The sequence below is a fragment of the Plectropomus leopardus genome, chromosome 8, assembly GCF_026936395.1.
Source record: "Plectropomus leopardus strain MGB_pleo_1.0 chromosome 8, ASM2693639v1, whole genome shotgun sequence".
Taxonomy (NCBI): Eukaryota; Metazoa; Chordata; class Actinopteri; order Perciformes; family Serranidae; genus Plectropomus; species Plectropomus leopardus.
The window spans coordinates 25,328,514-25,356,111 of record NC_142183.1 but is presented as its reverse complement, the minus strand read 5'-3'; the positions used below and the strand labels follow the sequence as shown (position 1 = coordinate 25,356,111).

The following is a 27,598-nucleotide window of genomic DNA, read 5'->3' as shown; positions in this document are numbered from 1 at the left end:
ATTCAAGTAAATTGGTTTGAACTTGTTCGCAGCTACTAAGCATTTAGAAGGGACTTCACACACAAACTTAGTTATGTATTTTATGAATAACTGGATGAATCCTGGAGTTGTTATTAATGGTGACATCAGTGGAGGCCTGTCATCATGCTGCCACAGTGTGTCATGTTGCTGCATCATTCATAGAGCAACTTTCAAGTTTCTCCTCTGTCTTGACCTGATTATAAACTATTAAGTCTTTTAACACAGATGATCATGGTCATGCTGCTGCCTCAACTGATTTCACTCTCTCAGACATACTGACTTGTAATAATATCCATCCACATCAGAAGTCTCTCAGTGTGTATTTGTGCACGTACAGTACCTTTTACCCCCCCGTTTGCATCATGTCTGGAAGCAATTAAATACATACCTTCATACCTCCTTCATGCCATATGGGCTCTGCATGGCCTTCTCATCTTTTTTTTTACTCTGAATTAAGAGACTTGGTTGACTCTCTTTTTCCATTCTGTGGGCTCATATTTATTCTCAAGACACTAGAGGCCTTTGTATGTTCAGTTTTTCTTAGCCTCGTTCTACATTTCTCAGTAAAAATAAGCCACTGGAGAAGGTTTCAATCCCTCACCTGGGAATAACTTACTGTAACAAGATTTGCTGACTTGATGTACAAATAACGCAGCTGCAAAAACATTCATGCTAAATGATGTTGTTAGATGGTTTATAGTGAGCCATAGACTTTTGAATGATTTCATTCATAATATAAAATCAGCTCACAGGGCTTATTCAGGGAGAAATGCCATCGCAGAGCAAAAGCTGAAGCTCAGTGTCATTTCAGTTGCCAGGTACTGCCTTGAGGTTTGCCAAAAGGTGAGTCAGGCTATAATAGGTGTTCCTGCTGCTCACATTTAAGCAGGGACTCCACAGTGTGCTCTGCTCGTCACTGTCACTCCACGGGTTTAATGGTATTTCACTGGCCTGCAGTGGATCCCATTACTTTGAGCTTAGTGCAGATACTGGCAAGGACATGACTTTTCCATTAAGGAGAAAGTGCTAAAGGAGTCCATGGAGGCCGATGGATGGGTCATGGTAAAGATGCTTCACCAGAGGCTAGAGATGGTTATTTATCCTCTTTGGACAGACTCGCAAGACCACAGGAGACATGCAGTTTCTGAGGAGGACACCTCTGAGCTGTCCACCAGCCGCCTGACAGATTGGACTAACAGCAACAGAAACAGCCTCCACTACATCCTGGAAAAATCACACTCAGGACCTAATAATGACGGCAGTATCTCCTATCTCACAGCTTCTCACTTCTTTTATGAACAATGAGGAATAAAACACTGTCTTTTTTAACTCTGCCCAACAGGAAGGTGTGAATTGCACAAACTTTGACAAAGTACTGCAGCAACACTCACATGTAAGGCCTATTTATGCAGAATTTACACAATGCTGCAATGCATGAAGTGTTGTACATCTAAACATGTACTTAGGTAGTTGGGTAGTTTGATGGTTCAAACAAACACAGGACTTTGACCCAGAAGTCTGCTTTTGGAGTCCTGTGTAAAACTAAAAATCAATGTTGATTTATCTGACAGGTCCAGACAGACCAAACCAACATCAGAACTGTTAGCAATAAGATCAACTGTTGCTTCACCTCCCTTTGTCTGTGTCTTAGCCAAAAGTTGCACTTGAACACAACGCAAAGATTACAGCTGATGGCCAACTAGCAAATATGTTCTGCTCCTGCTTAAGAAGAAATAACTCTCCACACCAACAGTTGTTTCTCTTCCCGTGCACTGAGCTGAGCTGCCAATTAGCCTGATTTCATATACCAATAAGCTCTGCCATCTCCAAGAGCAATTCAGCATGCTAAATCTGATGAAAAACATGTGACAAGGACCGACAAGTGCCAATAGAAAAACTTAGATGACAGAAGCTCACCAACAGCCTAACACTGACCAACACCAAGCATACGCTGGGTGTGTCAGGGCTTTCACCTAATGTTGCATAAGTTATGTGTGTACCTTACATGCTTACATCATGTATTTAATTAATGTCACATGGGGAGTTTGCCTCATACAAACAATTAACAATGCTGTGTGCATCAAAACCAAACAGTGGGACAGGAAGCAGGAGGCATGACAAAGCATTAGTATTTAAAGATCTGGGATTGAAAACAGGTTGTGTTTGTAGGATGAACAGTCTTGTAAGTATTACAGAGCTTATCCACAAGCAGTGGAAGCTTGGTAACTTTTTTATGGTGCTGGGTGATTGGCCTGTTTTACCACAATGACTTATTCAACAGTGGTTTGTGCCAGTAAAAGAGATTTAGAAAAATCCCCAATTCAAACCCCTAAAAGTTTTAGGAAAGAATTTCCTCTGTAAAAGTTACAGGCAACTTGATCACAGTTGCACGTAAGGGAAAGTTTTGACATATTCAGAAAAGTTCACATGCAGAGTAAATCTGTGTGAACATCGATTTAAAAAAGGTTTTCTTGGACTCCTACAAAGTAAAGGAATACTGGAGCTCATTGTGGAAGTGGTGGGCAGCCACACTGACAAAGTTTTGGCCACCACTGTGGGGTTTGGTGTGTGTGTATGTGTGTGTGTGTGTGTGTGTGTGTGTGTGTGTGTGTGTGTGTGTGTGTGTGTGTGTGCGTGTGTGTGTGTGAGTTTGGATGGAGTAAAGACAAGTTTTCACACACCCTCTTTCATATCTTTATGATAGTTTCCACCTCAAACTCTGAAGTCTGATTGGGCAGATTTTGGCTAGTTGTAAGTACAGTTGCTATGAGTTTACTGAAGGTCAATTTATAGCACCTTTCAATAACAAGGCAATTCAACATCCTTTAAGACAAAAGGGTATTAAAAATATTTTTAAAAAGCTCACTTGGTGATATCACTATATGAATCTGTGTAATAGTAGTTAGATATTTTGTGGAAGACACAAGAATTCTTCAAATCCAATTCTCAAACCAGTTAAGCACTGTCTGTCTGTCACACAAAGCCCAGTTTTCCAGTCTGTCTAGTAATATTTGTGGTGGACCGTGTTGAATGCAGAACTCAGATCTAATAATACCAACTGAAACTTTTCCACTGTCTGTGTTTAAGTGGACGTCATTCAAGGAATTAACAAGAGCAGACTCAGTGCTGTGCTTTGGTCCAAATCCTAAACAGTTGTTTAGGGCCAAGAGGGTGTTAAGTTGATGCAGATCAGCCTTTTCAATGGTTTTAAAATTGTGGGGTTTGAAACAGGCCGGTAATTGTTCTTAGTGAGATGTCTAGATTGTTCTTTTTAAGAATGGCTCAATAAGAGCAGTTTTCTGGGCCTTTGGGAATAGTCTGTGAGTAGAGAAGTGTTGATTATTTGCAGAAGATATGATGTCATGCAGCTTTAACATGTGTGGGCTCCATCACATGCTGAGTCAGTACATAGTTATCCAGAAGACAACACAGTTCTTTAGGAGACCATCCTCCTTCAATATACGACCACATAGGTCGTAGCAGTTATTACCCATATTTATGTTGTTTGGCACGACCCCTAATGTCGTAATTAAGACAGATGCTAGGAGGAAGTCAGGTGACGTAATAGAGCGACACAGTCTGCTAATGGAGGGTGAGAGGGAGGACAGGTGGATGGGTCAAACAAATACAGGACTTTCGTTAATGAGACGGGTGTATGTGTCCCCTATGAAACCAAAAGTCAATGTCAAGTTACTTAGACAATCTAACGTAGTATTTTGTTGTATCTGTGACACATCTGAGGCTTATTTTAAGCCCAACCATCATCTGTTTTCCAAACCCAACCACATAGTTTGATGCAACTAACTGTTGCACAATGTTTACCACATGTTTAAAACTGTGAGCGTTAAAAACAAACTATGGGGTCATATGGATTTGTTGGACTTCTTGCTCTTTAGTGCTGCTGTCCTAGTATGATAATCAGCTTAAATTTTACGTCTGTTTACCAATACAATTCGAGAGCTACTATAATACTGAGACCTGGTTAGGAGAGGAAATTCAAAGAATTTGGGGGTGCTTGTAAAATCCTCTTGACAACACCAAAGCTATACACTAAAAGGAAACTGACAATGTGTGCTTAAACAAACAACTCAAAAGAAGTCTTCCTTAACAGGACCGCATAATCCAACAACATGTCCAATAAGACAAAAATGGATTAAGTCCTTCCTTCAAAATGCAAAATATTATTCAAGTTGTGCATTGAGAAGAAAAAATGGCTAAAATAAAACCCAAAAGGAATCAAAATCGCAAGATGTAGTACTAGGAAAAGTAAATCTGACCTTCGTTTGTGTGTCAGACCTCTGCTCGACCATTATGGTCCTCAAAACCGACTGATTGCCATGTTGTCTTCAGATGGACAAGGTACCACCATGAAAAGGAGCTAATTGTCCTTTTTTTCCTCCAGCCTCACTCCTTCTTCTATCTTACTCATATCTGTGGTAGGTTGAATGTTAAAATCACCAACATAACTACACAATCAAATTCAAAGCACATAAAAGACAGAAGTACAGCAAAGCTGTCAAAAAAGGGAACTGTAGATGTTGACTGCAGTTCAGCTTTAGGATTTAACATGTATCGTATGTGATACATTTTCAGAGTTCCTGAAGTACATCTTGTCCATTCTAATATTACACCGAAGCAGAAACATAAAGTCCAGACAAAAAGCCAAACTTCTGGTAACCTTGCTGGCCTTATCAGTCTCGTCTGCCTGGCAGGAGAGAGCTGTTCTCTCTTTTTTGTCTTCTGCGTTATCAGTGACGTCGGTGTTACAGGCTGTGCTCGGTTGGGGTGGCTGTGACCAGTGATGAATTTTAATGCCAGCATTAACCAGCACTAACATTTTGTTCTTTTTTTATCCTGAGAGGGGTGAGGCAGAAGGGAAGGGAGAATGAAGGGAGGAGGAATCAGGGGGCTGATCTGTGAGTTGGTTGTCAACGTGCTGACATTGAAGCTGTGGTGTTTTGTCTTTGTGGCGCCGAGGCAGCTGTGTGTCAGGGTGCATTATCTTAGGCTTGTCCGATGGGTGTCACACACTGAACCAAAAATGGTTCATCAGTAAAACCAGGATTACAGGTTCGATCTTCTCTTTGGATATTTTTTCCCATTAGCTCAAAATGAGATTTTTGTTTTTTTCTGTCAGCTGGAATTTTTCATAATACTCCCATGTCCAAACCAATAAGTAGTCTCTTCACTTATGTCTCACCTTTATTAAGAGTTCAAACCTGCTTACCAGTTATAATGTCAGGGCTGACTGTGGACTGTATTAATGCCCACTTTTGGTTGTCCCCCAGATGTCCGGTGTAAAAGTTGGCAGAGTTAAACCCATAAAAGTTGTCCTCTTTGGGATTACAGTCTTGCACTTATCTAGTTTAACACCCAGATTATCCCAGCAGGTAGAAATGCTATTCAAAGCGCATGATTTTACTGGTTTTGTTTCAGTGAGTCTAAGGAAAGTTATGATGTTTTAATTAGCTTTCCATTTTCACAAGACTTCTCCAGTTCTACATATTTTTTTGTTTTTTTTATTGCAACTTTACATTTAACAAACCAAACATGACTCATTTAAAAGGACAGTTCAACTCCAAGTCCAAAATACACATTTTTTCTCTTACCTGAAGTGCTGTTTATCAGTCTAAATTGTTTTGGTGTGAGTTGCCAAGTGTTTGAGATATTGGCAATACCTGTCTTCTCAGGAATATAATGAATTTAGATAGCAATCGGCTTGTGGTGCTCAATTCGCAAAATAAATAAATCAATAAATAATAACAACAACAACAACAACAACAACAACAACAACAACAACAACAACAACAACAACAACAATAATAATAATAATAATAATAATAATAATAATAATAATTGCATATCTCAACAGCAATTTTTCCACCAATCATGACCTGGTTATTCAAGATAATCCACAGACCCCGGTGCAACCAGTTTAAATATAGAATCTATTTTCTTTTGACCTCTTTTACCCACCTCAAGGAGGACGCCATTAATGTTTACATTACGAGCCTCTCGTCCAAATAGTTCCTACATGAAACTGCTCACAGCCAGGTCTGTGGATCATCTTGAGTAACTGGGTCATGATTTCTGGAAAGAGACATTGCTGTTGAGTTTTTCAAACATATTTTTGGAGCTTTGAGCACCACAAGCCAAGTGCTATCTAGTTCCATTATATTGGAGAGAAGGCAGACATCTCAATGGCTGATATCTCCAACACTCTGCAACTCGCATCAAAACAATCTAGATTAATAAATAGCACTACAGGTACAAGGACAAATATGTATATTTGATTTGGGGGCAAACTTTTCTTTTAAATAGTTTTTAATTTGAATGTTATGGGTAGAAATGCTTAGAAAATTAGATTAGAAATAAAAGCTACTGCGTTATGAATGAAAGCATACTGGTTTCACTGGGCAGCTGGACAGACTTCTGTGTCCCCAGCAGAGGGGGGATATTTTGAAATGATGGTGATTATCCCTGCTTGTGTCTGTTGGCTCAGGGTCTATTATTTCATTCCAGAATCTCGATCTAGTTAATTTGATTTATTAGCTGGCTAATCAGCTTTATATGCCTTAGTGTTTTGGGAGGCGATATTACTGTCAGCTCATGCTGAGAGGACTCAGCTTCTGTGGTGTTCAGCGTCCTCTCTGAACTCCTGTCAATGCCAGTCACAGCTCAGGGTTTGTGTAAACACTCATGGCAGGGTAATTGTTTCTTAAAGATACAGTTCATTATTTTTTTTCACTCTACATGAGTAGTTTTTGAAGACATTTACTTCTATAATCCTTACAATAGACTTCTTGAAAGTTTTTTGGTCAAAACACAATCTGTTTCAGTGCTGAGTTAACAGTATTGTTGTCCATTTCATGCGAAACTGGTGGAGTTAGCCTGTCTGAGGGTGCAGGGGCAAAAAAGTGAAAAGGGCACCAGCTGCATGTGGAGCAGCCTATATAGCAGCCTTTATAGCTCTGCATTGTTTTGTCTCAATTTTAAGGCCATCCTTGAAGGCACTTCATGTTTTTATGTATCAGGGCATCGAGGAAGCACTTTTGCAACTCTTTTTTTTTTTTTTTTTTAAAACATTGGAGCACTAAGGAGGGCATTCACAGTTCTTGTAACGGTTGCTATTCACCCCTATGAAACCAAAGCAAACAAAAGCATGTATTAATGCATGTGCTTGAATGTTTTATAACATTGTTCTCTATCATTGCTGTTTGAAAAAAATGTTGGGCTTACAAAGTATAGTTTAGACTAAATGAATCAAGTCTGACATTGGAGAGCTGAGCTTGACAATATATAACACACTGTACACTGGATAAACTCTAATGTAAGCAGCTTTTAGTTGCTCTGGCCATCAGGTTTATTGGAAGCAATAACATTGTCTACTCACCAAAATAATAGCTGAAATCTCAGAACCTCAGAAAATAGGTCCAATGGGGCAGCATACAGAAGCTGTCGGACAATTAGGGAGGTAGCAGAAAAACTGAAAACGCACCCACAGTATCACTAATAATCCTTCATTACACAGTGCAGGAGGTCAAACTTGACCCAAGAGTTGGTCTGTAAACTGTCTTATCAAATGTTAACAATGGAGAGTTTGGGTAAAAATTGTATCATTTACTGTTGTTTTCACTTCCAATTAAGTTTGTCTATTCTGAGGGTTTGTTTAAATCTAAAGTATTTTGCCTTGTTGGATCTATCTATATCTATCCTAAAATTTCGGCAATTTCTTTAGCCTATAGTGTTATCATGACTGATAGAAACTATGGTATGAGCAACTCAACGAAGACAGAAGTTGCAATCAGCTGTAGTTTTCCATCCAAGGAGCTGTATACGACATCAAGAGTATCAGTATCTCTATGATTCAAAGTCTTAATCGGGTTGTCTGCACATGGTTCTCAACATGGAGGAGGCTGAGCCAGCACCTAGCAACTAATGAAGCTAACAGTGCAAACAATGGCAAAAGTGGTGACAGAACGTACAGTGTTAACCCTTTGAAACCTGGGCAAATTGACTTGATTTCTTTCACAAACATGGGAAGAAGGGAATGGGGAACTTAAGAAGGAATGACCCAGATATGTACAAGAAATTAGTAAAAAGTACAAGAAAAAAAAAAAAAATAACACCTCTTCACCCCCACCCCACAACCTTATCCAAATATGGTCACTACTGGCAGCAACAAAACAAGGCAATGACTGACACTGCCAAACTCTAGGCTTCAAAAAGGGAGTCCACAAGCCAATGTGTTACATCACAGTCTATGGTGTTAACCAGCCACTGAATTCACACAAGATATTTAATTCAGGAAAGACCCTCATCTTTTGTCTAAAATCCCGACAAACTACATATGTTGTGCCCCTGTGGGGGTGGGGTTAAGAACATCAGAGTCTCTGTATTTCATCCTTCCAACTCCTCTGTTTTCTGTGGTGTAATGAGAATTACAGTCTTACAGGGTCGTTTACATGGTGACAGATTTTTAGTCTTGTTTTCTTCTTTTCAAACATAGAGAGTAAAGAAGCCACTGGCTCTCTTCCTCAGTTTTTCTCCATCAACTGTGACTGTTAATGACACATAACTCCTAAAATTGCTCACTTGGGAAACTAAATACCAGACAGGACTGAAAACATTCTTTAATACCACAGATGGGTGATTCAGTCTGAGAAAGCACAATGGGGAAGCAGTGGAACATCACGAGAAACATTAACTCTTTGAACTTAGCACCTTTCATCATGCACCTGTGAACTATGACAGACTTTGACCAGGTGATTCACAAGACTAGAGCTTCACTCAGCACGCTGTATCTGTGTGTGAAATACATGTGTACTTGCATGCACAGGCACACACATGCACCTTTACGAGAACTGTTTAAGCCTCAGGTGTATTCGGCCTGCTGCACCTTACAGACAGCAGACATCGCCTCAACCGGATGTCTGGAGGAGATGCTGCAGCTCTGACATCATCGTCTCATCCCATAAATACCAGATTTTCCATCAAATGCGCTCCCGCACCAAGCCCCTGACAGCCACTTAGCAAGGCAGGACAATGTGGAATCAATACCCAAATTATTCACACAGCGTGCAGAGGAAGTGTCCTTTTCAATTTAAAGTGAACTAATTTGTTATTGTAAAGAGGAGGTTACACCTCAGGCCATCTGAGTTGTTTATCCATAACAGCCTTTGAATGCCGGTTGGGTTTAATCCCATCTGCTCGGCACATGGGTTTGAGAAAGAAAATGGTCTTTGCTCTTAAGAATGACCAATTAAGAAGACATGTTTTCTCACCAGATACAATTTTAATGGAAAAACTCTTCGCCTCAAGAAAAACCCTCATCCATTGTTGCCAGCCACCCACCTGGATGATGATACCGCTGCAGCCCTTCCGTGCAGCTTGCTAAATAAAAAACAGACACCAGAGGCTCTTTTCTTAGGCATCCCACACAAGCATGTTTTTAAGCTTTGCCCCACTGGCACGACTGAGGGAGGAAATACAGTTCATGCAAACTGTTGAATACCCATAACCTCTGTTGTGTGGATGCCATAGCCTGCAGCCGGCTTGATTATTGCTCTTCCAGTCAAATGCAGGCATTCCAGACAGCAGCAATGAGTGTGTTGTAAATAGACAAAACATGCTCCGACAGGCTTCCTACATGGCCTCCTATTTTTGTGACAGTTGCTTTCTTTTACATCTCTCTCAATTTTGGTTTTTCCTACTCCACCCATTTTATTAGTACTTTTAAAACCACAGATATTCTCTGTGAACCAAGCCAATTTGCTTCAGAAAAATGGAGCGCAATGAAATGTCCTTTTATAATCGAGCCAATGTTTGAGCAGTCAGAGGGGGCTGAAGACTCAGCACTGCTTTCCCATGAGCTCTTTGTGCATGACCTAGGGTTATTTTATGGGAGTTAAAGTCACAGCCGTTACAGCTCTGCGGTTCGTCTGTCTGTGAGAGTCAGATGCAAACGAACCTTCAGAAACAATTAAAGTCACCACAGAAGAGAGGGACCCCACGGACTGGCAGATGAGTGACAAATTAGATATACAGTACGTTCGAGTGGATGTTTGGCTTGCTGTCTGTCAGTCTGTTGGTGCACATGTGCAAATCTTATAATGTGTTTCTGGTGTTTGTGTATGTGGCAGCATTTGATTGTGTGTGCTTATGAGCATGCATATGCATACAGTGTGTGCCTGTCTGTGTACGAGCATGTTTAGTCTACAGGCAGGGGAAAGGAGCTTGTGGTTTGACAAAGACGAATAGCCGAGTTTGTTCCTCTCCTGTAAACGCGGATCAGCACATGACATCATCACGTCCATTTTCATGCCTTCGCCTGGCTGGTGGTCAATGTGCTCTGGGCATGCTCGGACACCCAAATATATAATAAGTAGGGACACATGACTGCAAAACAGTGGGAGTGAGAGAGACAGAGCGAGGTCGGGTGCAGTGGGTGATTAGATAGGCGGTATGCCATTGTGACAGGACAGGAACAAGCTGCTGTGGTATTACCAGAGTGTGAACTACATGTGCAACATCAGCGCAAAAATACGCTGAGCAACTGCAACAGTTTCTTTTGTGAAGAGGAAATCATTAAATCTAAAATATAACACACACTTGGAGGTAACAAAAATGCAAAACATAAGCTGAGGATGCAGTTGGTTAATATCAATAAAAACTAAACACAAGGCCAGAAATATCTATTAAAGTTTTACTTTACAGAGAGAATTGTGTCTTTCAGTTAATCAATTAAATTGTCTTTCAAATTATTTTCATAGATTTTTTTTTTTCACACTTAGACGATGGAGAATGACATAAACCTGCAATAACAGTTTTTGGCTACTGGAGGGCAAAGGTGGAGTCAGGGGTGGCTTCTGGGGCTAATATATGCCCATGTGGTTAATTCTATTAAAGAAATCAAATATCATTTAGTAAATGTTCCTCTGTTGATCTAATATTCAGAATATTGAAAGCCACATTTACTTGGCATTGTTGGGGATTTGCACTCAGAGCAGCTCAGATTATTATGGGATGGATTAAAATGTAGTAGATTTGGCAGCTAAATATTCATTACTACTCCAGCATAATATAAAAAAAACATGTTTCAAAATAAGTAATGCTGCTTTCACCAAATTCCTGCCATACATGCTTAGGTAACTTAAAATAATGACATCCGAACTGTTTTGTCTGTTTTTAGGTGGCAGGAGGAAAATTAGTCATCATTGTTTCAGAATGGTGAAGACAGATGGAGAGCAAGTGGATACAAATAGGATGAAGACTCTACAGGAAGTTTTTTTTTCATATGGCTTGAAAAGATGTGCATATAACTGCTGTAAATGGGGGAAAAAAATCTCCCAGAGGAAAATGTAAACACAACAGTGGATATGGCTAAAATGTTAGCAAGAAACTGTCTATTTACATATCAAGCAGATATAAGCACTCATTTGGAATAACGTTTTTTGTCATGTGGTGAATGTAAGCCCAATATTCATTCTCCATAAAGCTCTGCTTCTGGTCTCATTGCGAAATGCTTGGCTACATTTTGCATTTAGTTGCTAACCTTATCTATCTACAGTATGGTGCTGGACACGCAACATTCAGTCGTTTTTTTTAGAGCTTTTCGCGATAAATAGCTGTCAGCTACGGCCAAAAATGGTAAAGCTGTGGGCCGGAAACCACAACAATGAAAAATGCTAAAATGCTCTATAGAGTCTTTTGATCAATGTTTATTATGAAAATATTGACTATAGTTTCTTTAAATACCAAGTTATATGAAGAACATGAATTTGCACTGCTGATATAATAATGAACAAGAACGCTAATATCGCAACCACTGAAAAAGATCTACAGCTTGTCCCTGCTTTACAAGCTATTTTGTCTTTAGTCCCATAATGTGCAGCACCTCATAAAATAGTATTTAACACCATCATATGACCATGTTCCCGGCAGAGGTAAAAACAACTGTAGGCCTACAGTGAATTTGTTTGTTGGCTCTGAAGTTTAGGGGTGTAATTTGTTACTGTCGTTTGAATCTTATCACAGTTCCTGTAGTCCCAGTTCTCCTTGCTTGGGCTCACTAACATTTCCCGCCATATTCCTTTGATTAGGAGCACATCTGACTCCCATTAAAACTTCCACATGCAGATCCAGGGGCTGCCTTGGAGCTGGATGGAAAACTTTTTCTCTACTTCCCTTCTTTCTTTTTTCCCCCTCATCCAAGCAGCAGCCAACTGGAGCCTTCAGGAAAGAGAGCAGTATCTGCCTCACAGAGAGTCTGAGTTCAGGGAATAAAGTGTCGAAGCAACTGTTTTCTCATTAACACTTTCTAATTTTAGTGACACACACTAGGCTTTTATCACTCAAAGTTGAAATTACCATCAAATGAGTGACTAAATGTTTCTTTTATGATTTAAGCAATACCATATATGGGTATGGTTTTGAAAGATTGCTGGATAAGTGCTGTCTGCCTTTGGCCATGCAATAAAGTCCTCCGCCAAATGCCATTCAAAGCCTGGGAATTACATTGAAATGGATGACAGTTGCACTTATTAATTTTCCAACTGTTAAACAGTAACGGAAAAAGCAAAGGAAATAATGTTTTTGACAGCAGTGGACATGTGCTGACTGTGGCACAACCATGAGGCCATGAAAGCAGCCATGGACAAAGAAGCGCTGCGGCCAAGTGGGCCACTGCCTGGCAAGGACATTAGGAAGCGATATGACTAATCCACAGATTCCAGGGAGGAAATGACACACTGTGGAAAGCCTCAGAGGCCTTGAATCCCACAGAACATCAGGCGATGTCCACCCCTGAAGGAGAGGAAGTTATTTCAACAAACTGGGCACATATTCTGATTCCTGTGTTACTGTCCCTCTGGCCAGCTCGTCACTCTGAGAGCAGTGCAATGTGTAATACAAGAGATAAACTCTGATGGACATCATGACAATTCAGTTGACATAGCTCCGCACCTTCCTGCTCTTTGTGTTAACTGTGAACCGATACAGTATCAGTGTCCTCTCCTCTTTATCCTGTCGGTCTATTGTCGGTCCACCAATTTGGTTTCAGGCTGAAATATTTAACAAGTTTTGGATGGATTGCCATGCAATTTTGTGCATTTAATCAAGGTCCCTTTATGATGGTTTGGTGATCCTGTCATTTGTATTTTGTGCAAACATTCATGCTCCCCTCAAAGTTAATTGTAATAACTGTTGATTTCTCAAATATTTATCCAATGCTATCATCAGGTCAAAATTTCAGTTTGTCCAACACTTTGGTTTATAAATAAAACCTGCAAAAAGAATGTTATTCTCATCAGCCTCATCTATACGTTGTGTTTAGTGCTAATTAGCCATATTAGCATGCTAACATGAGAAACTAAGATAGTTGACACTGTAACCATTAAGCTACTATCAAACATCAGCATGCTGATGTTGCCAGTGACTGTATTAATATGTACAAAATATGCCTTTTTTTTGCTCTTATCCCAAAAAAGACAGTATTCCACAAATCTTCCCATATAAATGCAACCATAAATATTCCAGTTAGCATAAAATGATAGGCTGTGTTTGGGTTAGGGTTAGAATTAAGTTAGAATTAAGGTCAAACAAATGCAAAATTTAAAGAAAAGAAAGTAGGGATTCAGTATTTCTCCACCTAGATTTTATTTTATTTTATTGTATTTTATTATCTTACCATGTTGTAACATTCTAACATCCAAATAATTTTTAAGACGTTTTTTTGCGGTTAACATTTTTCTGAAGGGGGCAGGGTTGATACAGTCTGCAATAGGGGACATGGACTCATAACCTCAGTATTTCTTAATGTGTCCATATACTCTGTGTGATCGAGTGTATCACGCAAGCCTATCGAATAAATCTGAACAGAAGTCTTGAAACATTTCGACTACTCTCTGCATTGATCAAAGCTGGGACACCATATGGGATATATTACCATTCACACCCTGTTTCACATTGCTTACCAGCCTCTCTATATCATAGCAGATTCATGGCACTGACAGACCAGCTATTTCAGGTCAGCCACCCCTGCCACGACAGCCCAAGCATGTTGTAATTTGAGCCCGTCGCCAGGAATTAATTGTCTACTTTTTTGCCAAAAAACATAAATCAGTTGTCTGCATCCTCTCGGTGTCTGCACCCTTTTGTACAAGCCAGCCAGGCCTGTGCATTTCTGACAATAGTAATGCTGGGGTGGTCCATAACCAACCATGAAATCAGCCGTTCCAGGATGCCCACACCACTTATACTGGGGAGGTAAAGGTGAAGTTCCAAACCTTCAAAATAAAATATGCACAGATGGGGAAATAGCAGAATAAAATGGCTTAGTATTTAATATTATTTTAGCAGTCCTTTTTGCTGACAACATTTCATTTCAGCATAAAAAAATGAAAACGATCTGTGATAACATCTAGACATAATCAACAGTAACATATTTCTAATGAATGAGTTTGACATAATAATAATGCTGGACTAGTTGCTTGTTTTCATAAGTCCCTATTTCCTGCACGTCTGGCTATTTTCTAGGATTAGCTAAGTGTTTGCAAGGTCCAACTAAAACAAAGATGACGTTGGTAGCTCGAGCACTGCCCTAAACCACCATCCGATCTATCTGCTGATCTCAGCCTAGATCCTGTCCAGACAATACCCAGCTTTCCCGTGCTGCACCAATCAAAACACATGCCATTATATGGCAGCCGGGTGAGAGGCCCGGAGAAGAAAAAACAGGGAGAAAGAAGAGGAATTGTGACAGAAAGAGGAAAGAGGAGAGGAGGAGACGTTTAGACAGAAAGACCAGGGTAAGCCAGAGTCATCAAATGAAGAGAGGTATTTGTGTAGTCTATTTAGACCACCCTCTCCGCCTTTGTTTAGTCTTTTGTATTGTTCTCATACTCATGACTCTCTGCTGGCTGCATTGCCTCTACTCTCCAGTGCTCTCAAAGAAAACCCCTTCAGTGGGATGGAGAGCAGTCCCCCAGTCGCTGGCGCTGTGCAGACCAGTGCTCTGATGAACTAAAGGGACTGGGGCTGCTGGTCAGAGGCAGTGAACTCAGTCTTCCCCGGTGCTCTCTGACAGGGTCTAATCCATTTAGGTCGAGTTCTGGCAGAGAATCTGAGGTCTGACAAAGCCCAGCTCTGTCTCTGTGATCCAGCCCACTGAGTTTTAAGCTTTTACAGATGTGTGGAGAAAGTGGGCACGGAGCAGGCGCGGGCTGGGCTGGCTGACTTACTGGACGCAGGGTGCTAAATCTGCCTTTCAACAACAGCCTGATGAATCCTTCGCGTCTGCTTCCCGTCTCTCCGCAGAGCGAGCTTGGGGCTGACTTACACACAATGAACTCAGACATCCAGGGCCTGGTGGGTATTTCCAGCACTGATATGGTAGAATTTGGATGCTTTATACTTTTTTTGTTGTGTACAGGGCAGCCAGCCAAGCGTCTTATCAGCCCTGATGTTGTCTGTCTTGGTTTCCGTCCCAATGCTCTCCAGAAGGAGAGGAGGGTCTGATGAGGAATGTAATTTCTTTTGACTCAAATTTCCCTGAAGATCGCTCATGAGCGATTGTTGCACTGTTGCCATCGAGCAAACCACTGGAAAAATGCAGCATCTCTCCGATCAGATAAGTCATAGCTGGCATTACTGTTTGCCAGAAGTGATATGGTGGACATCAAAGCAGACAGACAAAGTTGACTTTAATGAGAGGCAGTACATCTAGATTATGTCATGGCAGCTGAATACAAAAAGATTTTTTCAACATGATGCTGAAACAGATGTCAGCAGTGTGCGTCGCCATGTGAATGCCCCTTTGTTTCGTTTTCCATTCAAGAAAATCAGTTACAGGGCCGTCATGGCGGAATAAACATCCAGCTCCTACTTGACCCCAAAAAATAATCTTTGAATCAATTTTCTTTTACTTTGATCGAGGCCAAAAAGCAAAATTACAAAGAAAAGGCGAACCGTGAATCTATTAAAAGATAAAGGGATCAAAACAGCATCCTCTAGTGTACTACTGTATGTTGTGCTGCCACTTCATCAGCCCCATATCAAGGGCAGATGAGGTGGTTTGGCACCGCAGAGCTTTTATGATAAAAGGGCAAAAACTCAATGAAATTAAATTAAACCGTAGCAAAAAGAACACCAAACTAAAGGAAGCTGCAGCCTCAGGGCAACCTGCCACTTCCTCCCTCCCCTTATTTCACCTTCTCAGCCTCAACTAACTGAAACCAGTGAAGTTAAAAAGAGGTTACAGCGTCAAATTACATCATATCCATGGGGTTCAACACATGCGCAGTTAAGTCTGGTTTGCACTTGCCAAATGGCTCAATAGCCTGTGCACTATCATAGAACATTATCAATTAGTTTTACTGAGGCGTCCATTGTCGCCCTGGGGTTGGAAAATATTTTGTACAAAAAATAAAGAAAAAGGAGAGAGTTACAATTCTGCAGGTGCTGAACAGGTCTGTAATAAAAGATGATGCATAAACAAATGCTTTCTATTTGAAAATCTTCTGTTGTATATCTGCCACCATCTCTTCAAGCATACCCAAAAAACTGTGTCAGGCTGAGCGCACCCAAAGATCACCTGAGTGGACACTGTCCCTGTATTTCTAGCGTCATCTGCTGTAACCCTCTAACACTGCAGCTCCATTCACAGTGCCCATGAGTCATGCTCCATAGCTTACATTGAGGAAAGATGTAACGACTGCACACTTACATGCCACAAATATTTAATGAAGACATTTTAATCATATTTGGATCTTCATCAGGTCAAAAATATTTACAAGAATGTGTGCATGTAATGTAAATTTTTTTGACCTGCCGACGTTACTTCTTTTCCCAATTTAGGCTATTTTTTTGATAGCCTTGCAGCTACGTGATGTGCGTATAATTATTCTCCCTCAGCTTGTACCCCACAGCTCCTATGGGGACAAAGACCATGCCCCAGCCATAATTTGGAACCAACCACCTGCCCAGGTAAGTAGTGAGTTAAACAGAGCAAGCATCCAGATCACACAAAATAATTAACATCTTGTATTAACATAATTAATACAATATTTCTTGGTTACTGCTGACATCACAATTTATCTGTGGGCACCCATACATACCAATGAGCACATCAATAATAATAAAATGTAATTTACTGCAGAACTTCCTGACCTATCATCTTACATATTAGCAGGGCCTTGCCCCTCCCTGCTGAGAGGACTTACTGTGCATTCCAATACCCATACTAAATAATATGGAAACACATTTTTAGTGTGTCCCAATACATAGTATGCTAAATGCAGTATGCCAAAAATATCTGAATGTTCTACTACAACCAGTCGGATTTTGCCTTATGCAAGCCAGTATGCTTTTCTGGCCTTTCAGATCCACAGTGCTCTGTGCAGCTGCGGATTTGTCATATCGATTTAGCCACAACAGATGACAGGTGACTTGACACTTCTGACAGCTGATTTACAGCAGAAGGTGCATTTATGGACGACAGCCCGTTCAAGTGACAATAGGAATGCTAATAGTTTAAGTGAGCAAAGTAATCACAGATTTTTGCCAACAACAACAGCAACAAAAAGCGGAGAAAAACACAATGCTAGAGAAATACTTAGGCCAGTTTCATTGTCCTGAATATAAAATGTAAGAAACTGCAGGAACTACTTGTTCTTTGGGGCCAGTTGCTGAGGTGAGCACCGCAAATGCTGTTTTGTATTATCTCCATGGGTTAGGGTTAGAGAGAGATATAGAGATATATAAGCACAGGGTCAAAGTTCAGGGTGCAGTGTTATGAAAAAGTAGTTTAATAGTAGTTTAAAGTGTTAATTGTGTGCATACTACATGCAGCAGTACATACCATGTAAGAGCAGCTGCAGTACCAACTAAAAGTACGAAGAAAAAGTATGTTATTGGGAACACAGCAGAACCCATCAATCTGTTTGCACTCCGATCTATCTCAACATCCCATGATCCCAAAAAGCAAAGAAACTACACAACCTTACGTCCTTTACACAACTTAATTGATGCTGCATATAATAAACTAAAACATTTAACTAGAGTTAATAAATAAGCAGACACACGCAAAAAAACACTGTTAATGTCAGAGAACAGGGGGAAAGGTAACGATTCCACACTTTCACACTGTACAATCATGCTGTTCAGAGAGACATGAGCTTGAGTGGCAAATAATTATTTTGCAAAAAGATGTACCCAAGACACACACCTACGACTGTGGAAAATTCTCTCACAGCATATAGGGTGAGCTGAGGTGATGGGTGCATGTATGACACATGATTTGGACAGGATAGACAGAGGGTGTGTGGGTTAATAAAACCAGGATAATAGACTGTGGGTGTGCGTGTTGAGGGATGTGGTACATGAGGATGTGGTGGTTGTCTGACACAAAATAGGTGTGTGTTAGATAGCTGCCCTTTCCATGTCTCATTTCCTGGCCACCTGTTTGTTAGAGAGCATTAATAGGAAGGTACTGTGCTTCTCTATAAAGTTAGCATCCTCTGCAACACCCTTTCCTCCTCCTCTTCCTCCTCATCCTCCTCCTTCTCTGCCTCCTCCTCTCTGCTCCGAGCAGTGGAACACAAGTCAGGTCAGACTCCCTTTGAGAAAAAGACTAACACACTAGTCATTCCACCAAATATTTCCTGGGAAACGGAGCCATGTTTAATGTTGTGAGGGCTGTATTTTCAGACTTTCAGCTGAGACCTGTGTGTCTCATAACCCCAATATTTCATGTAGACCATAAATAGTTGGGGAATGAATGTTGAGGAAGTCACTAGAGAAGGAGTGGAAGTTTATCAGGAGTTCAGGAGCAAATAAAAAAGCACAGCTGGATGCTTTAAAAAGGGAAAGCAAATCTGTCTGTCGTTGCTTTTTTTAAGGAATAGTTTTCAGCCATTTTGGAAAAATATGCTTATTCGCTTCCTTGCCGAGAGTTAGATGAGAAGATCAATATCAGCTCATATCTGTCCATTAAATATGAATATGCTACAGCGAGCAGTTGGCTGGTAGAGCTCAGTACATCGGTAGTCTGGCTTTTTCTGAAGGCATCAAAATTCATCTACCAGCACCTCCACAGTTTCAGAACCTATCGCCTATCTGTCTGATGATGATAAGCCTCTGGCCCACAGCCAGTATTTCAAGCCTACCAGGTGTAGCCGACATATAAGCCAAGACTTCATCTTTCATGTGCCAGTCATTTAATTTTTTTAGCTCATTCTCATTCCAAACTTGTCAAATAGCGTCTCTACTTCAGTGCTTTTAGCGTAAGTGTGCAAAACCAAAAGGCACCTTTCGCATGGTACGCAGGGACGCTGCTGCATGGAACGCGGTGAGAACGTAGCATTACAGAACCAATCACAGTGTTATTGTTTGCCGGCAGATGGCCAGATGGTACTTGCCACATCTGCCAGATACATGCACTTGAGAACACAGCCAGACAGAACTGGTTGTGTGTGCATTAAAAATGCTTCATGACAGCATCTGGTTGAAACTTTGACGGTAACGACATAATATATGGAGTGCAAGGGCACTTGTAGGGCGGGTTTGAGGGGTTGTGCATGAGTCCCACAAACCTGGACTTTGATGTGGATTCTGGTGTTTGCTTCCTGTTTACATTTGATGGGGTTTTTTCTACACCTTACCATGCTGTTTCTTGGCCGGTTGTAGTGACTCCACAATGAGTACTTCTTGCAATTTGTGTTTGTACAAATTAAACAAACAAGACATAAAATGTTAATTTGTGGTCTTTAAGAGAATGTTGTTATCTTTAGACATAGCCAGGCCAGCTGTTTACATCTGTTTACAGTGTTTATTGTTTAGCTGTATCTTTTTAGCATACAGACATGAAAGTGGCATCAACGTTTTCATCCAACTCTTGACAAGAAAGCAAAGTGAAATGCTGAAGTATTCCATTTAAATTTTTGGCTTTTGTGCATGGAGCTTGAGAGCATCACACGATAAAAAGCTAACCGTCCTAAATGCAGGCAATGTGAGCAATCAATTCGACACAAGAAAGCCCATACCAGTGCAACACAATGTTAATTTTGTCTGTAGAATCAAAGGAAGGACCATTTCTTCTGGGATTAAATCCAAACCAGCTTTCTGCCTCCTAAATCTGTGTCAGTAACCATTGTGTGTGCTTTCCAATAGCACATCTAATTACTGGCTGCAGTCAAGGTTAACTGACAGTTTGGGTTCGACCATATTTCCCCTCGTAAACCTCTGGTAATGTAAGGCAACACCGCACAACCCATTAAGACACATACTTGACAAATACCTCTTTTTGCAGAAACTGCACACCCATAGGTTGCAGAGGCTGACAAACACATGACGAAAGAAATAGGTTCAGCTCAGGTTATTTGACTGCAAAGCTAAAATCATATTGTCGCAATACAAGCAGCTGAATATAATACTGTTTTCACAAGTGAGGGACTAATGCCAGGATACAATGTTAAACAGAGCATCAAGTTTAGAAAAAACCATGTCAGATGTTCTGAACGGAGAAAACTCTTTTAAGTATTCCTGTCATGTAATTATAAAAATGAATGAAAAAAATGACCTCAAGTAACATCTTTGGGAATGCTGTGTTGTTTGTAAACTCATCGGGTATTGATATAACAGCTATGTAAGTTATGAGAGTATCCCTGGAGACACACCCAAATATAAACAGCCTGAAATACACGCCTGCCAATCTACCCAGCGGCTGCCATCTGGGCCTATCCAGTTACAGTGTTGAATAAGAAAACCAGAAAATAAATAGCTAGCAGTACCAAGTTCCTGTTGAGGCTGACTCATGAAAACCATCTTCTCCTGTTCCAGCCCACAGGTGATCAAGCCGGTGTAAAAGCTCGCTAATAAATTCAGCACCACAGTCCCCGAGGTGTCTGGGATTCGGGGTCTTGATTGAGGGGATGTTTGACCTTCTGGTTGGAGCTCTCTGCCTCCAGAGGGCTGTTTTAAGCACTAAAAAGTCATGCCTGGGTTTCAGTTCCGTGACCCACTTAAAGGCTATGTGCTGGCAAACGTGCCCAAAAGGTTTCTGTCTGGCAGCAGAGCTAGTTTGCTCAACTCCTGCTCTGCCAAAGCTTAGCAACACCACTCTTATTTTTACTCCCCTCTAATTAGGGGCTGGGTGGACCAGGAGGAGAGAAAGAAAAAGGGATGGACAAGTGGAAAGATGGCCAGAGAAATACAGAAAAGGAGTATAAAGTAAAGACGTAAATAAAAGCTGTGAATAAGAGGGAAAACATGAAAATACATCAGGAGAGAGAAATATTTTCAGTCTGTGCAGGAGGCGAAGGAATGCTTTGTTTAGCTTTTCATGAGGTCATGTTATGATAACCCTCAGCATGAAAATATTTATGAACTCAGTGAAGAAAAGGCAAAAAAAAAGGACGTTAATAAAAGATCCTGTTGGACACAAGTTCCTGCTAACAATGTTGTGCAAGTTACACCAGAAACATGAAGTCATTGCAGTCCTAAGGCTTACACCCACACACTGTTTTACTGAATTAAAGGAATATCTCTACAGCAACACAAACCTCTCCATGTGACTGTAATCTGTATGAAACTACGCCTCAGAGGTGGTCCCTCTTTCAACATCCAGCGAACAGAAAGTTTTTTTACGCTGAACAGTGATGTTGATCCAGTGGGGAATGTGTTGCTCTTGCAAGGTCAAGTACTAAGGGGTCAAGCTCATCCATCCTCTGGCAAATGGAAAGATGTCAGGGATGTATTACTGCTGCACGGCCGGGAGTGCAATCCCATACCTGCAGCTGTGGGTGAGCTGCTGTGTGCACACACTTTCCATTTCGTAGCCCTGCTAATGCTCATATTATTGTAGATCTGATGCTGCCTGCTGAATACCATTAGCATCTTGTTTTGGCACAAATGGTTTACAGATGCAGATGGAAGGAAGGCCAGTACAAATGTATGGCTGAAAAATGGAGTCCTATAGACTGTATGAAATAGTGGACACAGTGGTTGCCTTTTTGAAGCCTCCAGTTCAGCATTTCAGCTGTTGCTATATTGTGTTTTTTGGAGCTAGAAGTGATTTGGACAAGAAAGAAGAGCTGTAGATGAGCGAGAAGTGGACTCATAGGCCCCTTTTACACTGACTAATCAAGGCAGGACCTTAACACAGCTATTACGTTCTGTATAAAAGGTACAGTCACAGAGTTCAAGGTAAGAGTTTTCTCACCATGAAGCTGGCAGCAGAGGTAGTAACAGTTCCAAATCAGTGTCTGTGTAAAAGGACAACTGGGGGGACAGGACCATGGATGGGACAGGTGTGGCGTTTTGATGACATTTAAGATATTTGATCCACTGCTGGGAGATTAAAATAGCAGCTAGCAGCAATTAACAGCTAACCCATAGAATAAGAACATCCAAAAATGTCCCCAAATTGAAAAGACAATGAGGTCAGGGACCCCCTTACCCTCCAAACAGAGGGCGAGATCAGTCGCCATATAACAGAGATGATAAAGGATTGTTATTGCCATGTTTTGCCATTGTCAGTGTTTAGAAAGCATTGTAATATGTCACACTAGAGACCGACGCTGTTATGTTAGACATCATGTCCTTCACGCCTCTAATGCCACTGATATTTGGTTATGTGCAAAAATGCAAAGGACACGTTATGAGGGAACTTTGCAGCAGGTAAACATGTTTATTTCTGCTGTGAAAGCAACATTTTAACTTGGGGATCTATGGGGAATGACTGCCTTCTGGAGACAGAATCACTAGCTGTTCAGGGAACAGCAGTTTTTGGCACCTCAACGTTGGCTTCATTTTTCAGCCCCAGAGTTGCCGCTTGAGGAGTCCCTGTTGCTAAGTCGCAACCATTACCAGAGGATGTTAGGCAGGAAAGCAGTGACAGATGATTTAGATTGGTACCAGACCTAAATATTCCACCCCTTTGAAGACATATTTTCTTCCCTCAGGACTCCTTTCTCCCTTCCCGTCCTCCATCTTCATTATTCTTCTTCTGTTTCTTTGACCTTCCTCCACCCTGCAAACAGGCCGAGCCACTTCTTCTGCACTGTAGTATCACTACACTACACTATGTGTCAGACATACTGTATAAAACCAGATTTTTATTAAGTTGTCGCTGCCGGTGGTAGTTGTAAAAACTGGATTATCTCAATTGTAAACTATATTATGTACTACTACCTGACCGACTCTCTTTCTCATTTTCTTTCTCCAATGCACGCCAAGTTTTATCAAAACTAAATTATGAAACCACCTTCACTGTCTTCCAACAGTGAAGGTGGTGGAGGGGAGTTTGGAGGGGGTCTAAGATAAAGTCGTTGTGGCTCACTGAAGTGAAATTCTCTCCCACTAAAGTCAGCGGATTGGCAGCCAGATTATCTTTCCCGCGTAGGCAGGAAATCAGATCTGTGAGCCCTATCAACAGGAAATTAAAGAGAACAACATGGTTTAGACAAGAGCCAACAAACCGCCGTCTACCCAGATCCTCCCAGCAGCAACTTCAACCAGTGACTAGGCCTGGCAGTGCTTGTGGACGTCCTGACAGTAAAACACTCCTCAGTCCAGAATGTAGATAAATAGCAGCCACAGTTCTCAGACAGCAGATATCCTTATGTAAATAAAAAATGTGGAAATTTCCTCCTCCAACACTAGCGAATGTAGTCTCTACCCTCTTGTCAGGCTTATCTGGGCTCATTTTCCTAATATCGCTGTTTCTGCTTTTGAATAAGCTCAGTTAATACAGCCTCTTAGATTTCTTTTTTTTTTACCTACTTTACAAACATACTCTCTGACAACAATTAGCTTTCCCTAATCACACAAACTGTGTGTCATGATGATCTCATTATAGTTTTTTGTTTTATTATTTGAGCAGGGATGGCAAAGTGTAATCGGTCTTGAATTCCTTAGGCATGACTGAAAATGGTAACTTAGCTCTCTGTTCCCTGCCGAAAGTCCCTGTGGGATCTTTATTCTGACTCTGTTTCCACAGCTGAGCTTAAGTATCTATAAAACTCTTTTACAGATGATGCTCTCATTAAATCAGTGGGTGCAGGTTTAGAGGTAGTGGTGTGCAGGTGGAAAACAAGATCACTTTGGACTTAAAGATAATGAACACTGAATCAAAATATAACCCCCGATGTCTGTGGCTGCATCAGCTGCTGGATATTTTGTTGTGCAGGCGATTTAATGAAACCTCACACTCGGTGAGTTTGATAAACTGTATGCAAATATGAAATTATATATGATTTATATGAACATACAGTAATTTTAGGTTTTGTCTTGCATGGCTAGTCACTTCCCAATATTTTATTTATATGAAATGTTGCATGAATGAAGATGTATTCTGTCCTCACTTTGTGAGGCTTTGCACATGTAGTCATCTAAACACACATCCAATAAGGACTGAAGACAGTGAGCTGGCCTTTTAAAGGGGCAGTTTACACCTAAATCAAAAACACATCAATTTTCATGCTATTTAATTATCTAGATTGTTTCTGTGTCAGTTGCAGAGTGTTGGAGATATTGGCTGTTGAAATGTTTCCGTTCTCTCAACTATGAAGGAACTAGATAGCAGTTGGCTTTTGGTGCTCAAAGCACCCAAAAACTCAAAAGCAATGAGTCTTTCCAAAAAACCATGACTCACTCACTCACCCTTGTCAGAAGTTCTGTGTTGGAACTACTTTTTTCAACCAAACTACACCCACTAAACCGTATCACCACCAGAAGAAAGCATGCATCTACTGCTAGCTAACCTGGCACAACCAAGACACCTAACATTACAGCTCAGGAGGGTGCCAAGTAGGTCTACAATGTACCTTGAAAGCATTATTGTTCAAAGTGTAGCCAGCAGGCCAATGATGGCTCTCAGAAACATTTGATGAGGCACCCCCAAATGTGATATTCAGTGCATGCATATTATTTTTCATCAGCGGTCCATTTACTTCCAATATCTCACATTTAATACACTACTTGCCTACTGTATCACACTACACTACCACAACAAACATCTGTAAAGTTATGACAATCAGTAGAAAGCTAATGATTGCATCATGGCAGACACCACCCTGTGCACTTAATACGACTACTTTGGGTCTAAGTCTTAGGCAAACACTTGTCTAGGGTTTCCAGGGTTTAGCTGCATGTATATATAGTACTAGAGGGTGAGTGTTCAACTGCCAGACTAAAGGTAAGGGAAGCAGGCCTACCTGTAGCCTTGCTGTCCCAGCACTGATCCAATGGCTATCACTCAGTGAGCTCGCTATCCGTGGTCCAATATTGCTTAGTGTCCTTCATTGACAGCCCATTTGTAGACATTAAACACCCAGAAAATAACTTGGAAAAAAAGGAGAAAAACTCCAGAGTCTGTCCTCCTCCTTGCAGTCCTTGTAGCACTCAGAAAAATCTGTCATCAACTGCAGTCCCACACCTGGTCCAAATCATCTCTGTTAATTACTCTGGCACACCCCCTTTAAACCAACACATGCTCTGTGCCCAGGTTAGCCCAACCTACCGAGTATGACAGCCATGCAGGACAGCCAGTAGGACAGTGTGCCATGATACTTTGCAACTAGTGGCACCTTGCAAGTGTCACAGGAATTACATTCAGGCAATGCTAGTGCTGTGAACAAAAATCCAAATATTTCAGTAGACAACTCAGCAGGTTTAAGTGAAAGTGAGAAGGAAAAACCTCTGCCAAAAATGTTGAACAGTTGAGGATAAAATGAAGTTAAGCAGAAAAAGGACTAACTCTTACTTCATTGGACCTGGAGGGACAGATAAAGTGATCTGCCTGATCCTCAAAAAGTTAAATGCCTGGTATCTCCTCTGGTAGAGGAGATACCAGGTTTTCCCTGTGTTGATTTACATTAACGCAGGGAAAACATGTACACTGCACAGTCGCCCACACCAGACTTGAACCCACAACCCTCAGGCTGTGAGGCAACAGTGCAACCCACTACACTAATGTGTGTCACATATACAGTACATAATTCATGAAATAACCAGTGGGGTAAGCAGTTCAATGATGGAGAGTTTGTGCTGGACTGCTTGCTGAAAGTAGCTGACATGGTCTGTCCTGAAACTGTGCAGCCCTCAGTGATATGCTGGCTCCCTACACCGGCACACAGTCATCCAAATTTTGAGCACCCCTTCTTTAAAAATATGCTGTCGTTCAGATTTTTTGAAGTGGCTCTGTATGAGGCACTTATCCACAGTCAGAGGATCATCTATGGCGGTCAGCTCACCCCCAGTTTGAAGAAGCAGGCAGGAGTACCGCCATGGAGACTGAGCAGCGGACAAGGGCAGCAGCAGAAGGTATTTTAGCCGCCTAAAAAAGTATCCTTCACATTGAGTGTATGCTGCACTTTAAATGAGTTCAGTGCTTTACCTTGCCGTCAGACAGCCCTTTTCCGGAGGGAAACTGAATGCGTTTTAATGTAGTCAATACACTGACTATGGATGAGTACTTCATACAACCCCACTTGAAAAAAACCTGAACTATCCCTTTAAGGGCCTCTTCAGCCTGTGAAATGTGCCACTGATAGAGTCTACAACAAATCCACATCTACAGTTTGACATTTCATATCCCTGCACGGTAAATCCAATGAAGCTCTCATTGATTCCCTACATTGATTTAACTTAGCCCCTCCCGAGTGAAATACGGCACTGCTCAGTGATGGGAACTTGTGTGTGTATACTGGATGTGGATATACAGTATTTGTGGTGTGGTGGTGGGTCATGTTGGGCTGGGCTACTCAGGGTTTGGCTGCATGCCTCTAGGACGTCAACTGCAGAGCGGAAACCAGCCGCCTCTGTCCTCAGCATCCATCCACAAGTTCTCAGCTGCCAGCACACTTTCAGCAAGACCTAATGGGGCTTAGCTGCCCAGGAAGCCTCCGGCAATACCGACTATGAGACAACAATAGAGCTTCTATTACAAGTGTTGCCCTAATTGAAATCCTCTATTTATTGAACTTGCATTATTGCTAGTGTGTGGCTGAATTTCTTTGGGGCATGTAATTCATTTCAGCAATTAATGAACCTTGTTGGGGTGGATACTTGTAGACCACAGAGGATTATCTTGTGAATTAAGATCTTAGTGTGGCGGGTGCAGAGATTCATCAGCCTTTTTAATGTCAGGGGGACTCAGGCTCTGCAGTGTTTGCTGATACAAGCAAAAAAAAGAGTGTCATTCGTGTTCAAGGGTGAAATATCCTGTGAGTGGAATTACATGTTAGTGTAAAGAGACCCTGAGCATTCTGGAAAATTCAGGCCTAGGTGCAATCGTGGTAGCAAACTCAAGTTTATCTTCAATATGCCAACAGCCCTTAGCAAACACTAGTGTACGTGCCAATGAAAACCACCTCTTATTAAATCCTTTAAGAGCTGGGCAAATGTCTTTCAAAAACATTGAAAGGAGGCAACTTAATAAGAAATGACCCAAAAACTGGCAACAAATAAGTTAAAAGTTACAAGAAGAATTACATTAAATTAGAAAAAAGTAAAAGAACAAAAACAGGAAATGACCGGTTAAGTTGGAAAATAAAATATAAATAATAAACTTTTTTTTCTT

At 41.1% G+C, this 27,598-nt stretch overlaps 1 protein-coding gene across 1 annotated transcript in view; it reads right to left on the bottom strand.

The window, feature by feature from the left end:
• The window catches only part of synpo (synaptopodin), a 54,025-nt gene extending 28,575 nt beyond the window's left edge, over positions 1 to 25,450 (bottom strand). Inside the window, exon 1 of the mRNA XM_088081255.1 lies at positions 25,233 to 25,450. The gene's annotated coding sequence lies outside the window, so the exon portion shown is untranslated. The remainder of the gene's footprint in view (positions 1 to 25,232) is intronic.
• Positions 25,451 to 27,598: the final 2,148 nt, after the last annotated feature.